The sequence below is a fragment of the Crocodylus siamensis genome, chromosome 2, assembly GCF_052110815.1.
Source record: "Crocodylus siamensis isolate JL-2025a chromosome 2, ASM5211081v1, whole genome shotgun sequence".
NCBI lineage: Eukaryota > Metazoa > Chordata > Crocodylia > Crocodylidae > Crocodylus > Crocodylus siamensis.
Window position 1 is genome coordinate 26,014,380 of NC_143396.1, and position 13,602 is coordinate 26,027,981.

Consider the following 13,602-nt stretch of genomic DNA (forward strand, 5'->3'; position numbering starts at 1 on the left):
TGGGGAGTTAATTGGATAGAGATGCTGTACGGTAAGGCCCTATTGACACTGACAGCTTTAAGAAAATCTCTCACTACACTAATGCAGCTGATTTAATAGTGCAGGGACTGGTGGAAACATTCATAAAAAGGCATCCATTATCATTTTTACCATTATGGTGTTCAGACTGGCTCAGACAAGGAGTAAATTAGATTGTTCCAACACTGCCATTGGCCACGCTCAAAACTATAATTTCTCTCAGTTTAGTTGTAGTCTGAGAGTATTATAGAGAATTAAGAATGTTCCTCTTGGAAAACTGGAGTAACTTCCGATCACTAGGCACAGGCACGCGTCCCTTTAGCATCAGGCATTCTTATCTTCCTGTCACACCTATGATTTTGTGTTATGACTTATAGGGTGCAATAGTGAAATCCCACTACTCATCTGTGATTACATTCTCAGCAATGTCCTAGTGTACTGATGGGTCCAGGGATCAGACACCACAATATTATCGCTTATTTTGTAAAGGCTTCTTGCAGATTGCAGCGTCACAGAGTCTTCTCTGTGACTCTTTTGTTTAATGACCTGCTACAATAGTGCTTCAGGGGACTGGGGACTGAAATTGATTTTTTTTTCATCTTGTGATGTGAAAGGGCAAAGGTCTGGCCTTTTCTTCATTGCCCAAACATGTGCATTAGCACAAACAAAGCATACCACATCAGGAGCTTTCAGAGCTCAGAAGTACAAATGCTTGCACCCTTAAATCATGTTCTATTTTGTATTACGGAATCAGTCAGCTTTTAAGAACTCCATTGCAATGATGAAAATGCACTTCTATGCCTCAATCCCCTGTCAGTGTTTACTTGGCATTATTATTCGATCAAATGACACCATACGCATATCTTTCCCTTGCCATGGGCTAAGTACAAAGCTACAATGGCTATCTGAGAAGAGGGCTGTGAGATCTAGTTAGTTAATAATTACAAAACGTTATACTAATAATGTTTTTTGCCATTGACTTTATAAGGGGTCTGGAACATAGAAGAATGACAGGGGTGGCAGAAAGATAATGCAATAAGCAAAGGAATCAGAAGGAACAAAAGGAATCGGAGGAATAAAAAGGGCAAAGGTTGTGGGACAAGAGAGGCTGGTGTGAATATGAAAGATAAGATGAGAGAAGGAAGGAGATGTTTTTATTTGAAGAAAAAAGGAGAGAAATCAAGGGAAATCAGTGGCCCTGAATGAAAATATGATAGTTGAATGGAGATGCATGGAATAGTTTGGACATGGAAAGAGAGATAAAAATAGGTGGTATGAAAACCTTTTCAAATTAGTGACTTTAACCTACGTATTTATGTTCCTGCATTGTGTCCTGTGGATCTGGTAGGTCTACTTTATCTTTAACTTTGAGAAATGGAATGGGATAGCTGGGAACTTAAGCTAAAAATCATTGCAGTGAGCACACAGGGTCACTGAAGTCAATCAGAGTCTTTTCACTGTGCAGGAATTGAATCATGACTGGGTCCATGCAACTACAGCAGCTCCCACACCCCTGGACCTATCTGGACAATTTTCCCTTTGGGTTCATACATTTCTGGCAATGGGGATGAGATTTCTGGGCAAGCAGCTGGGCTCCACAGTTCACTCCAAGAGCAGCCTCTTTATACGCTAAGTCTAAAATCATTTTAAGCTTCTGGAGCCCCCAAGGAATCATCTCTGGCCCTTGCCCAAATTGTTGTCCTATTCACAGAGATGAGATCACAGCAGAGAGGTTTTCGTTGTGTGGAAGGTGAGGAAAATACTTCAGTTAGTCCTCATCAAAACACTAAGCTCTGTATTTCCTTTTCATCCCAGCCAAAGAATAGGAACTCTAAGGGAAGAAGGATGTCCAAAGGAACTGTGCTTTCAAAGCAGCTTGCTCACAAGCCTTGTTTTATGTGCTGTATGTCTACCTAGTACAATATAAGTTTGTGTGGAGATACCAAAGCTAGGTCTGAACAGGCTAAATCAGATGTGGCTGCATTAGTACAGTGCTCCACTTGGGCTAAATATATCCTGCAAAGGCAAAGCACTACCCTAATATGTCTGTACCATTTTTAGTACATGGATTAGCTCGTGTACCTCTACACTGTACTGCATTGTTTGTGGTTACCACACAGCTTGAAACTATACTGTGCCTTGAAGAGAAAAAGTGTCCCAAAGACTGTTTGTAGCCTAGGTACAACTTTCTTTTTACAAGCAGTCAAGAGGAGGAACTATCTTAGGAAGGGTTTCTTTTGGCCCAAGCCAAAGTGCTTAGGTGTAGGCTGGGCAGGACTCCGTGGAAGCTACTATGGAAGCATATACTTACAACTGGTAATATCCCACCTTAGCTACAGTCCCTTGCAGACATTCTAACTACATCCTATCTAGCTTTCTAGCTCCTTTTTGAACTAGCTCCGAATGAACCATCTTTAATTCTGTGATATCACTCTTAACTTCAGGTTTCTTCTGCCCTGTTCTTTATGTAAGGAAAGACCACTTCATCTTCCATCTGTACCAGACACTCAAACTCTTCCCACAGATTCCTCTTAAACATTATTTTTCTTCTTGCTGATTTGTAAGTGGGACAGTGGTGATACTGAATTACTGTCATGAACCTTCCTCTCTGATAACAATTAAATAGATACTTACAGGGTGAAATTTACCCTTTGGCAGAGGCCTATGCATCATTTATATAAGTCCAGTAAAATCCCTATTTTGAGGATGTAAGTAAGACTGAAGTGCTGTATTGGATTTGCTATGGCCCCTTGCATGGGGGTGAACATCACTTAGTACACTATTGGTCCTACCTCAGTGGTTCTTAACCTGGAATTTTCACAGTGATGCCTGGAAGTCATGATCACTCTTCTTTTCCTGAATCATTATATAGGAATATAATGAAATACAGGATGAAAGTATGGGTTGAACAATTTGGGCAAAAGCTGGGACGTACTCTCCAACCCTAAAACTTCCATAACTAGCTAGAGAACAAGTTTTCAGGACTTTCAGAAAACCTGTGTTGTCTCGATACTGGTGCTGTATCAAGTTTGTAAGTGTGATAAAAGACAACTCATCCTGTGCAAAAATAGAGATAATTAGAGAGAATTCATTACCAAATGTTTTGGGATTAAATCTAGATACTTCTTTTATTTTATAGAATTACAGTCACCTTTCCCTCTATTTTCTTTCTCTTTGTCTAGGAAAGAATGTCTCAGACACACAGTGGAAAAAGCAATACCATGCTGAAGGAATAATGCAGAGTGCTTGTAACCTGGTCCTTGTCATAGTTGCTTCATTACAGAAAATGCTGAGAAGCCACACTGAATTTCTGCAGTGACTTTCCCTCTGGACTGGAATGAGTAGAAATGGGTGATGCAAACTAACCCAACATTATTTTTTAAATATAACCTTAACATTATAATGCTTTTTGTACAAATGGCAATTTGTGTGTGTGTGTGTGTGTGTGTGTGTGTGTGTATGGTTGTTTGTGTACCTCCATCTTCTAAGGCACTAAGCACTCCTGAGGGCCTTGAGCTACTTTACATCCCACTTATTTTGATGGGAGTAGAGGATGCTTAACAGCTCTGAGGAAAGTGGCACTATGTAAGTTTATCTCTACCTTCAACCGGAGTAAGTGGCAACTGAGGTCATCACACACCAGGAAGCACTCAGACCTTTGGTAGATTGTGTCCTTGAGTAAGTAACTTCCACCAGAGGAATAGCCCCACTAAATTTCAGTTTGACTACTCACATTTAAGTTAATTGGTGAATGGTGCAGGGGGCGGGGTGGGTCCTATGAGTGTATAATAAAGCATGAAGAACTCAACATTTACATATCTCAAATGCACTCCTATATTGTCACGCTTATGTACCTATTTGCAGGTCCAAACATTTGTTTGCATCTGTAGGTATGTGGGTTACACATGTACTTCCTCCAGACTTGAATGAAAGAGTGCATACGAGAGTTTACATTCTCATTTAATTAAGGGCTTGGGGCATGTTCTAGCTGAAGTCAATGACCACTCCCATTGACCTCAATGGGAGCAGAACTGGACACTGATTTAACTAACTCCACCTTATTGTGTCAGTTTCAGTACCTTTTTGGCAAGCTAGCATTTATTTAATTTTTTAATGTTGCTAACCTTTAAATATGCTGATATTTACAGTGCTTAGTCCCCCCCAGTAATTCTTTGAAAGGAGGCACAATTCTAATAAAATGAGAAACCCCAATGTCAGATTAGTTTTATGTACATTTCTAGATTATGATTAGCAGTAGCTGTGAATTGGCTTGGTAACATTTACAATTTATCTAGTGGTTAGCACTCTTAAAATAAATCAGTGTTGTTGCTGTTTTGTGTGTGTAGGTTTCTTTCTAGTTGCATAGTGTGCACCTCACAAGGAACAAAATAGATATCATTTTCAAAGCATTCAAACAATTAGACCCTATTCTCACTTTTGACTTAAGTGTTAAACTAAGACATATCCTGCAACTCTCCAAGTATTTGTGACTAATCTCTCACAATGACTTCTAAATGTTGATAGTGAACCTGTCCATTTTATAATATCTTGGGCTTTCAGCCATTTGCTTCATTTTAAAAGTGATTAGTCTAAGGACTATAAAGTGTGGTTTATTCCTTTTGTGATGCATACCACAATCATTGTACTTAAGTTTTACCACCCCCTAATATTAAAATGGTCTTCCAACATTATAAAAGCCTATCAATACATGAAACTGGTAGACTACTAGATGCATTCCATATGTCAGAAGATAGGAAACTAAAACTGCAACTTTACCTCAAATTGTTATATTAAAGCAGCAAAGCTTTTAAGGTTAGTTTGTGGTTGAAACAGGGAGCATAACTATTCATTTTCAAATGCCTTATGGTGAGCATACAAAAATTGACTAGTTTATTATAAAATCAGTTCCGTCCATCAGTACACTTTCACTCGGACAGCTTTTTGCAAGAGTAAGGGAATATTTTTTTTACCTCTTTTCAGTAGGCTGACCTGTTTGGGTGTGTGATATAGTCAAGTCAAGTATAACGGAAAAAGAACTTCCTACCAGTGTATGTGAAGGTGTAGTTTTTCTTGTGTAAATAGATCTGATAAACTACTTATAAGAATGCAAAACTGTGCTCTTTGTTTCATTTGCTTTATATGCACAATATTTTCTGACCAAAATTATTATTATTAATGTTATGATGCTGCTATGAAGGACTCCTTTGTAAATACCCTTTTATTTTCCCTTATAATTAACAAAATGGACAGGCTTGCATATAGAAGGTGGTTTATTTCTCAGTTTGCTTATCTGCTTATGCTTTGCCATGTAGAGCATTGGGAGTAATAGTAAAATTAAGAAAAGTAATAGTAAACTGTAGCTTATAATAATGTTTGTAGACAGCCAGTGCTTCTTATAACACCTTAAAAACTAGAAATCTGTTGTTTTACACCAACATAGATAGCAGATGCTGACAGTAAAATGATTGAATCACTGTGTGATAATCATATTCAATTTAGAATAATACAATTGGCTGGGAAATATTTCACACGCTCAAATAAACCTCCCCTTCAGGCATAGTTGTTTTTTGTCCTGTGGCCTTTTAAAAAGTGGAATTTATTCAATTTTATTTAACAAATCTACCTGTATTTCTAGCAGATAGAAGAAGGATTTTAGTATTTAAAATGTACAGTGGCGGGGAAAATGTGCATGTTAGATTTTGTAGCTAATCCTTTGGAAATCCTTTAGTGCCTTAAGGAGGCAGAGGGGAACTAGACCTTAGGATTATAGTAACTTGTTTCAGACCTCTTTCCTGCTTCAGCAGAGTTCCTTTAAAATATAGTGTGCCTTGGCCTCCAAGCATATTTGTATTTAGAAACAGTAGTCATGGTATTATGACCAGGTGTTTTTGCCTCTGTACATGTATTAGGTAACAAAATTTACTGCTGTGTCCTAAGGGGACACAAGCAAAACTAAATTCTAAATATATTTTTTCCACTAGAATTTGTCATAAATCATTGTCTGTCAACTAGGAAAGGTCAAGCAAAAATGACAAAATAAATTCAAGTGGGTTCTAATAAGTTTGGTGAAATCCTGGCCCTCTGGAAGTGAAAGGCAAACTCTTGCTGACTGCAATGAGGCCAAGATTTTACCTATCCTTTGCTTGGCTTATATGATACATAAGTATCATGCACTCTGAATTAGTTCCTATGCACATCAGAAGCAACACGTGGAAAGAGGGGGAGAGAGCTAATGAGATTATAGAGGTCTGGCTTGATTTGGAGTTTTTGTTATCTGTGATGCTATTCTCTGTTCACTTTTGTTTCACTATTTAATGTGCACAATGTTAATATGAATATGCAAATATAAATTCCAATGAGAGAGATTCCTGTGCATATGCAGCAGCTGGTTTCCAAACATCATTGTTTCTGAACTATCTTGATTTGTTCTTTATGTAAAAAACAAGAGAAAGAGATTAGTGTACATTAGGGGACATTTATTCCTGTGCAAAGACCATGTTCACAATTAATTAAAAAACTTAAGTGGTGTTGTATGAACCCTTCACTCAGGGTGAATCTCACTCCTTATGCACTAAGGGTTCAGCAACTCTTGGCACAGATCTGCAAAAATGAAGCTTTTGAAAGTGGGGTGTCTTCTAGTTTGCTTGTTGCAAATAAAAAAAAAAAGAAGACATTTGGGAAATGTGTAAATAATAACAGATCTCGCTCCTTGGCTCCCAGTGTATATGTCAAAATTCAGCATGGAGCAGGTTTTTAGTGGTTGTTTATGAATAAGGCTTCTGGCTTCCATTTTAAATTTTAAAGACCCCGTGTACATTAAATTAAGAAATATAGACTTATAGTAAGCATTTTTGTTTTCATTGGAAAGAGAGGTATTTTCACATCTCTTGGGACCTAGCTGAAATTGAAAGCCTTGAATGCACAAAATAGCCAGGAATCCAGCCTTGAGCTAAATCCTCATGTAGCTAGCTGCTTTCCAGCCATTAGACTGTGTGAAGTTAAGAGGAGTCTTTGAGTCACTGATAGTTAGGGACCAGTTTGGAAAGGTGTCAAAGAATGCACAAAAATCTTAGGCTTCATGGCTTGATATTTCTTTGCCATGAGTAACAGATGGACCTTTTATTTTTGTAAATAAATGCACAAAGCTTGAAGCCTTGTTTGTGAACCCATGCAACTGGGGTTCACATGGAAAAGCTGGTTGATTCAACTTCAATGACATGAAAGATACCACTATCATTTTGGTCTCTTACATTGGAATCATATTGGTTTTTTTTTTTTAGCAATTGATTTCACTTTAGGATATTTCCATCATGTAATCTAATGTACATATGTATTGATTTGCAATGTAATGAGAAAGGTTACAGAGATGTGATGCAGCCACAAAGTCTACTTTATGATTATCACAGATTTGTAACTATCACTTCAATTATGTAAAATAGGTTGACCTTTTATCTTGTTAACAAGATGTATTTTTCTATGTTAGTTAAATGTATAATTTGTATAATTTTGTACATTAAAATGTATGCATATTTTAAATTAAAAACTTTCTTCATAACATTTAATTTATCATTCATTCTAAGTGGTGTTGGAGGAGCTTCTGAAGGAAGAGAGTAAATAAAACATGAAATCATTAGTTAATTTTGGCAGGAAGCAACATGGATAATTTAATTTTGCTGCACTTGCAGGGATAAAATTTCAATCCTGCAAAGTCTTTTTATGCTGGTTTTGATGTATTGTGACAGCAAGGTGAGACTTCATAAGATGGGGCTTTGCACTGCACAAAAAACTAAACATGTTCCTAAGTTTTTGCCAAACTGGGATCTGGTTTTAAGATTTTTTTAATGTCAAAGCAATACCATCATTTCCATCCTGTGCTGCGGTAGCATAAGGAAGGGGCACACTGGCCTTGCAGGGTATGGAAGGGCACAAAAAAGCAGCCTCTGATAGCCTGGCTGAGGATGCTGCCCCACGTGCTGGCCAAACCAGAGCACAGAGCTGTCCAGTTATATCTCTGCTATGCTGTGCTAAATCATGAGCATGTAGCAAGGACATGTCAAAGGAGACTTAAAAATCTTGTAATCTAAACATAATTTCCAGTTCCCTGAACAGCAAAATTCATCCCTATCCATTCAGCCAATATTAGGCATGTAGCACCACTACGTTGGATTTAAGACCATAAATTTCAACCTCATTGATGAAAAGTCTTAAGGTTAAAACTGGTGAGATGCTTGAGTGTCGTGATAACTGAAGACACAATTTTGGAGATTTCCAAAGGTAGCAATGGCAATTTGTATCCAGTGTTGAATATCATCATTTATATATATATATTTTTTTTGTGGGGGGAGGCCACTACCCACATAAGGGAAATGCTTAACATTCCCCAAGGACTGCTGTTTAATTGCAATATGTAGAGGAGCAGATGTTTGGTTGGGGTGAGTTGAATAAAGTGTCTTTGTTTCTGTGAAGTTGACGATGAATCCAAGCATTTTGTATACTTCACAGAAGCAATCGAGTGACCTGGAGGTCTTCAGTTGAGTGGGTGCACACAACATAATCATCAGCATATTGAGGATCTGTATTGGAGTTGTTGGTTATCTTGCATTTGTAACTAACTGTATGATATTAAAAGAGGTTCCCATCCATACAGTATAGGATGTTGACTCCAGATGAAAGTCTATTAGCACTGAGATGCAGAATACCTGCAATACGGAGGAAAAAGGGTGTTGGTGTAATCACACACCTTTGCTTCACTCCAGTTCTTATAGTGAAAGGGTTTATGTCCAAGTCATTTCTTACGACAGTTACTGTCATGTCATCATGAAGAAGTCATGGTAACAAAAGAGCTCATCAGCTTTGGGGCTGATGATACCACAGCACTAACACTAGTTGAGTTGGGTTATTTTGTACTTAATGGGCATTGCTTATATCAAATTTGAACAACTTTATACTCTAGGTAAGTGCATAGTCTTCTTTTCAATCCCAAAGATGCACACTCAAAAAACATAAAATACTGCTAAACATGAATATGAGAGTGTAGAGTACAAGTATGCAGGGACAGATTCAGGAAGGGCAAGCCACAAATTTATGTAGAGCTGGATAGGGATATAAAAGACAACAAAAAGCATTCTGTAAATATATTAAAAATAAAGCAGAGATCTAGGTAAATAAGGTTCCCCTGGTGAATGGGAGAGAACAGCTAAAATGCAAGGTAGAGAAGACTGAAACCTTTAATGCCTTTTTTTCTTAAATGTCAGTCTTCTAAAAATGGTCATCTGTCAAATGAGCACGGTAAGTGTAAAAGGACAGGGGAGTAGGTATGAACCCTGGAATAGGGAAAGAAGAAAATGGAAATGACTAGGATAAATCAGATCAAGGCTGTCCAGATTCTTAACAGCTGGGTGCCATGCACAGTGGGGCCACACTCAGGGACAATAGTTCCCATCACCTCCCTGGCTGCAAGCTCCCACAGTACCGTGTAGGCAGATAGCATGTACAAATGAGTGCCCCCCTCCCCAACACCTCCCTGGCTGCAGGCTCCCTGGCACTGTAAACTGTCCTGAACTATGTTAACCTTCCCTATCCTGCCCAGCCCATGGGGCAGAGACAGGATGTGAAAGCCAGAGAAAGGAGCAGGAGCCTGGAGACCCAGGGTGCAGGATCACCTGGAGCAGTAAGGTAGCAGCTTCCAGGGGGAGCCCAGGGGCTGCAGATTAATTTTTCAGCCTGTGGATGCAGCCTGCAGGTTACTAGTTGGAGAGTCCTGAGCTATTTTGAAATCAGTAGGACATGGGGAGATTCATCTCAGAGTACTCAAGAAATTGGCTAAAATAATTGCAGCATAATTAGGTTTACCTTTCAGAACTCAGAAGTGGGAAATAACAGACCAGTCAGCACTAAATTCAACACTTGGAAAGGTCCTGGAGCATATGATACATGATTAAATTAGTAAGAACCCAGACTAGAGAATAAGGTGATAAGTAATAGTCCACATAGATTTGTCAAAAGCAATTCATGCCTAACCAACCTGATTTCCTTCTATGGCAAAACAGTAGGCTCAGAGCAGTGCATGTAGGATACCTCCTCTATCATTTAGCTTTTGATGCCATCTCCCATAGCTTCTCATAAACAAGCTATGGAAATAGTCTAGACAAAACTACTGTCAGGTGAGCTGCATAATTGATTGGATAACTATACTAAAAGAGTAGTCATCAATGGCTCAATGTCAGAATGGAAGGGACTTATCAAGTGGGGTTCCTAGGTGTGTATTTTGGGCATGGAACTGTTCGATATTTTAATTATTTGGACAATATACTTGAATGGTGACAGCAAGCTGGATGGATGTAAGACACTTTAGAGGACAGGTTAAGGAGTCAGAATAATTTGATAAATTGAAAAAATGTTTGAAATGAATAGGGTGAAATCCACATGGACAAGTGCAAAGTAATGTGGCTAAAATGATCAAATGTAAATTGGGAAACTATTGGCTAGGTTGCTGTAGTGCCAAGACAGATCTAGGAATTATAGTAGACTACAAGCCAAGTCAACAATGTAATATTGTTGATAAAGAGCTAAAAGCATGGGGGGCTGTGTGAAGAGGAGCACCACATGCAAGTCACAGGAAGTGATTCTTTCTTTCTGTTCAGCACTGGTGAGGCCTTACCTGAAGTGCCATGTTGGGCATTGCACCCCCAGAATGATGTAGACACATTTTGAAATGTCTGGAGGAGAGCAACTAGGTGACTAGAAAAGTTTAGAACGATTGAGATTATTTGGAAAAGAGTAGGGATTTCATAACAGTCTTCAAACAGGAAAAGGATGAAGACAATGGCAATCAATTATTTTCTGCATCCATAAGAGATGAGATGAGAAGTGATGTGTTCAAATTGCAAAAAGGAGATATAAGTTAGATATTAGTAACAACTTATTAATTTTGAATGTGGTTAAGCACTGGAAAGATTAGCTGTGGGATTTTCATCCCTGGATATTAAGTGTAGCATAAGCAAACATTTGTCTGGGATGGTTTAGTGAGGGATGTCCCCACCCTGAGCAGGGGATTGGATTGGGTGACCTCCTGGAGACCTTCTAGCCCTACGTTTCTATGATTCTGTACTATCCCTTTTATTAGACAAACCAGACAGAATGAGGGCCAAATGGGAACCAGATTATAACTCAGTTTGGTCTGCTCCTGTGCTCTGTAAGATGTCCAACAAATCTACAACTACAGTGAACAGTATAGCATGCATGTAGAGACAGAACATAGTTCCTAACATTTGAACCTTAAGAAGGACTTTAATTAAAAAACAAAGAAAGAGTATAACACATGTTCTTGATTTTTACCTCTGAAGTATCAGTGGTTATTTCCTATTTAAAATGTATATTCTAAATATATATGATAGTCTATAAAGATTCGAGAGCAGCATTATGTATTAGTGACAAGAGAACCTGCTGCTTCATCTTCTCCTGAAAAATAAGACATTAATCAAAAAGGTTTTTTTTCTGTATATCAAAAAGGCAAACCAATCAGATGACATGTGTAAGCATCTTTAGCTTAATTCAGCAAAATATATTATTCCTTCATGAGCAAATCAGAAGACGTGAAGATTTTTTCTTCACTAATGGCTTATTGTCAATGATCTATTTTTCCTGGGGTTAATTTTTTATTAAAGTGTCAGTTAATAAAGGAATTCCTAAGCAATTTTAAAATTAGTCATATAACTGAGAAACTTTCCTCATATCTATGAGGAAGACATTCAGAATATACGTAACTTCACATTTACTTCATAGTTCACTGAATGTTGAGATTTATTACTCCTTGGAGAAATATGCTGACTTCTTTCAACTATATCAGTGGATGTTTACCCAAAATAATAAAAAAAAGCAATACCTTAATACAAGAGAGGTATTTAATCAGGCAAAGCCTAGAAATAACTAAATGTTTTCCTGACAAACTAGTGAAAAATTTACTGATAGTGTGTTCTATCTTATGGGACATCAGTGGAGAATACGCCTCTTAGTTGATTCTGAAAATGTAGGAAAGTCTGTTAAACTGTCTTTCTCCTTTGTTACATGAGTTGCCAATCATCAGCTCACCATCAGTGGCTAACCTTTCAGTCCTTGTTATGTTAGCAACTGATCCAGTCTCCGAAAGTTACTGCCAAGATGAAGACAGCAACAATGGCAGATGTTTAAAAGGCTCAGGAGACTAAAGGTGGATATTTTTCAGGGTAGGTCAGCTGGTGCAGGGCCCTCGCATGAGCTGATATGCCCTGCCCCTGTAGTGGAGCCAGCCCTTCGAGGCTGTGGTGCCCAGAGCAAACCAGTTTGTGCAGGGCCCGGGGCAGGAGCAGGTCCCTGCATGAGCTAATTTGCCGAGGGCAGGTGGTAGGTGGCAGCAGCAGCCTCCTGTCATCTGGCAGGCAGATCGTGGGCCCGCACCCCTGGAGGAGTCTGGCACAGCCCTGAAGCCCCCCTGGTGTGGATAGGCTCAAATCTACCTGCCATATGACAGGAGGCTGCTGCTGCAGGGTGGGACCAGCACTGAAGCCAGTAAGCCTGGCTTCGAAACTCGAAACATTTAGAAACTTTGGAAATGTTTCGAGTGCCCTTGTTTCGTTTTGAAGCTGTTTCGAACGCCTTTGTTTCATTTCAATTTCACTGTTTCAAGTTCAAAACGCATGAAAACAGCTTTGAAATGAAACACTGGGCAAAATTTTGCACGGCCCTAGTATTCACGTTGTTGGTGCCAGAATTTTTCCTGTGCCCAGTATAATGTTTGGTTTTTTTCATTGTTTTCATTCTGTGGACTTCCAGGAATCCACCCATATGCTACAGACAATTCAAGCGTAAAGGTGCTGTGGTTTGTTGCAGAATGGTAATAATATCTATGGTTTTACTGTATAGCAGCCATAACTAGCTTTTGTGATTGATTAGATGCTTCAGCTTCACTTAGTCAGTTAATCTATCTCAGCTGCATTTTGTTCCAAAATATTACTATAGCACAACAGAGAAAACTCTTTAGGCAACTTGCACTCCACAAAGGACATTTTAAAGTGTAGGAGGACAGCTTGGACTCTATATATAAAAAAAGGAAATCATCGTTATTTTAAGTTGATTTTTCTTAACCAGCATCTGAACTTGAAATATACCAACAGAAGGAAAATCTGGAATCCCTGAACCAGCTGTCATCAAAGGATGATAGTTCCTCAGATGGTCTTACTTTGAAAATAAATCCCCAGTTTGCTTTGGTAATCGAAATTCAGAAATAAGAGAAACTCCACCTACAGGTGAAGAGGATCCAGATGCTGGCAACGAAGAGGAGAATGCAAGATGCATGAAGAAAGGTGGGTAAAGAGGTTGGTTCACTGGAGAAAAGACCATGATGCCTGAGCATCATTGCAGTTCTCAATTAGTTGAGGGGCTGTCAAAATGATGGTGAAAACTCTTCTTTTCTGCCACAGGTGGCAGAACATGTGCCAATGAGCTTACTTCAGCAAAGCAATCTGAAGAAAATCTTCCTAACTGGAATACAATAGGACACTGAAACAAACTGCCTCAGAAACCTGTGGGATCTTCTTCAGAGGGGGT

The 13,602-nt window shown here is 38.8% G+C and overlaps 1 protein-coding gene across 1 annotated transcript in view; it reads left to right on the forward strand.

The window, feature by feature from the left end:
- Positions 1–6,626, forward strand: part of C2H4orf50 (chromosome 2 C4orf50 homolog) — a 170,355-nt gene extending 163,729 nt beyond the window's left edge. Inside the window, exon 22 of the mRNA XM_090034492.1 lies at positions 3,201–6,626. The gene's annotated coding sequence lies outside the window, so the exon portion shown is untranslated. The remainder of the gene's footprint in view (positions 1–3,200) is intronic.
- The last annotated feature ends 6,976 nt before the right edge of the window (positions 6,627–13,602 follow it).